We start from the raw sequence: 2,500 nt of genomic DNA, 5'->3' as shown, positions 1-2,500 counted from the left end.
TAGCAGCTTGCCTATCATGGAGAGCAGACAGATTGGCCTGTAGGATTTCGGATTGCTTCTGTCCCGATCCGGTCCCTTGGGGATGGTGATAACATTTGCGACCTTCCACCGTTTGGGGAATATTCCCCAGGCGAGGCAGCCGTTCATGAGCCTTAGGAGCTCCTGGTGTATTCTTCCCCAGGCCCGTTGGATTATTTCGACCTCAATCAGGTCGGGGCCTGGGCACTTCCCCTTCCTCAGCCGTTTCACGGCGTCACTGAGTTCCTCGAAGCTGAATTCAGGGGTGTCTTCTACGTTGGGGGGGTTTGTCGAGTTCCGCCTTATTTCCTTCTGCTCCTCCGTTTCGGTGTCTTCCTCGTCGTCGGGTAGAAGTGCGGACAACATCGCTGCCGCGGTCGTTCGCCAGTTGGAGGTATATCCGAGCGGCGTCTTCAGCGTCGATGTTGTTTCCTCTCCTCTGAGTTTCCTTGCGACTGTTTTGTAAGCGATGCCCCAAGGTTCCCTGTTACCCTCTTTGGTGACGAAGTCCTGCCAGCTCTGGATTTTTGCTCTTGCCAGCATCCTCTTATACTCCTTTCGTGTTGACCTGTACCGCAGCTTCTCCTGCTCCCTCGTAGCGGGGTCCCTGGCCCCCTGATACCTTCTTCTCGCCTGGTAGGTGTTTCTCTTTGCTCTGGTGAGTTCGGGCGTCCACCAGGGTACTGACCTGTAGTACCATTTCTTCTTTGGGATGGCGGTGTCGCAGGCACCTATCAGGGTTGCCTGGAGTTGCCCGGCCATTCTTTCGACGTCCTCTGCCTGCTGGAGGGTTGTTTCTTTGAGTGCCTCCATTTTCTCTGTGAGGGCACTCTGAAATACCTCCCAGTTGGCTTTTCGCGTGTTATAGCGTCTTTCCTGAAGCTGCGGTGTGGTGCTTCTCGTCCCGAAGTCGAGGAGCGTCTCCAGTATCCGGTGGTCACTGGAGGTACCATCTTCGCGTATCCTCCAGCCCTTTACAAGGAGTATTGCCTCTGGGCTCGCCATCGTCACGTCTATGTTTGATCGCCCTCGAGTTGTTAGTAGATAGGGACATACATATATGCAATTTTTGGTAACGGGTACTTTCCCAGACTTTTTGTCCATACAGTAACCCGGGTCCCCTGGACCAATTGGGGTTGGGTAAACGCCCAACCATCGCGCAAGGCACACAGTGCCCTGCTTCCTGGATTAGCTAGGCCTGCAGGGGCTGTCGCTCGTCTCAGGTCGAACGGGGCCCTTTCTAAGCCCTACCGTCTACCGGGACGGTACCGGAGCAGTTGGGACGCTGCTCACACGCCGTAGACCATTCGGTGTAGGACGAACACCTTAACTCGGCCCTCTTGCCAGCATCTTGGCCATCAACCACTGCCACCACGAGTCCATACCCATTTTTGGCCGAGCAGAGGGGTCGCTACTCCCTCCGGGCTATAACTCGACCCGCCCGTGGTACCAGCCTAAGTCGCTGGTGGGACTATCGTGTGGATGTACGGCCACGTCACTACCGGCCCGGCGTCCTGCTAACCGAGCTCGGCAGACCCAGATGGGACTCACGTAAGCGGGGCTTACAGGGCGCCTACAAACCCTGAACTTTCCCCGACGGTCCCACCCTTGGCATCAGGATCGTGGGTGCGCTACTACCCAAGGCCCCTTGGAGAGAGTGAGGCTGCCTCTCTCCGCCGGCAACCTTCCTTGCGGTGTACATAGGGACTCACGTAACGGGACGCTTGTCCCGACGGTCCCCCTGGCTGCGGGAACGTGGGTTTGCCAGCCCCCATAGGCTCGCAAAGCGAGCCCTCCCTGCGGGAAGTAGATAGGGACAGAGGGAATCTCGTTAATCCATTCATGCGCGTCACTAATTAGATGACGAGGCATTTGGCTACCTTAAGAGAGTCATAGTTACTCCCGCCGTTTACCCGCGCTTTTTTGAATTTCTTCACGTTGACATTCAGAGCACTGGGCAGAAATCACATTGCGTCAACACCCTTGGGGGCCATCGCAATGCTTTGTTTTAATTAGACAGTCGGATTCCCCTAGTCCGTGCCAGTTCTGAGCTGAGCGTTGAATGGCGGCCGAAGAGAACGACCGCGACGGTAAAACCGCCACGGAAGCCTCGCAGCAAGGAAGATCCGCGGGAGGCCAAGGCACGGGACCGAGCTCGGATCCGGGGTGCGCGACGATATCCCCCCCGAGAGAGAGATACGCCGCGTCCCGTTCAGCTCGCCCAGGCCCGGCACGTCAGCCAAACCCGCTTCCCGACCAAGCCCGACACGCCCCGCTCCTCAGAGCCAATCCTTATTCCGAAGTTACGGATCCAATTTGCCGACTTCCCTTACCTACATTAATCTATCGACTAGAGGCTCTTTACCTTGGAGACCTGCTGCGGATATGGGTACGAACCGGCGCGACACCTCCACGTGGCCCTCTCCTGGATTTTCAAGGTCCGAGGGGAAGATCCGGACACCGCCGCAACTGCGGTGCTCTT

General features: G+C 57.1%; 1 non-coding gene across 1 annotated transcript in view; it reads right to left on the bottom strand.

Annotated features, from left to right (window-relative positions):
* LOC126928629 (large subunit ribosomal RNA) overlaps positions 1–2,500 on the bottom strand; it is an 8,143-nt gene that overhangs the window by 3,433 nt on the left and 2,210 nt on the right. Inside the window, exon 1 of the ribosomal RNA XR_007716864.1 lies at positions 1–2,500. This exon is cut by the window's left edge and continues 3,433 nt beyond it; it is cut by the window's right edge and continues 2,210 nt beyond it. This is a non-coding gene — a ribosomal RNA (large subunit ribosomal RNA).

This window comes from Bombus affinis, unplaced genomic scaffold, assembly GCF_024516045.1.
Source record: "Bombus affinis isolate iyBomAffi1 unplaced genomic scaffold, iyBomAffi1.2 ctg00001186.1, whole genome shotgun sequence".
NCBI lineage: Eukaryota > Metazoa > Arthropoda > Insecta > Hymenoptera > Apidae > Bombus > Bombus affinis.
Note: the sequence above shows the minus strand (reverse complement) of the source record. Positions and strands in the feature narration are given on the sequence as shown.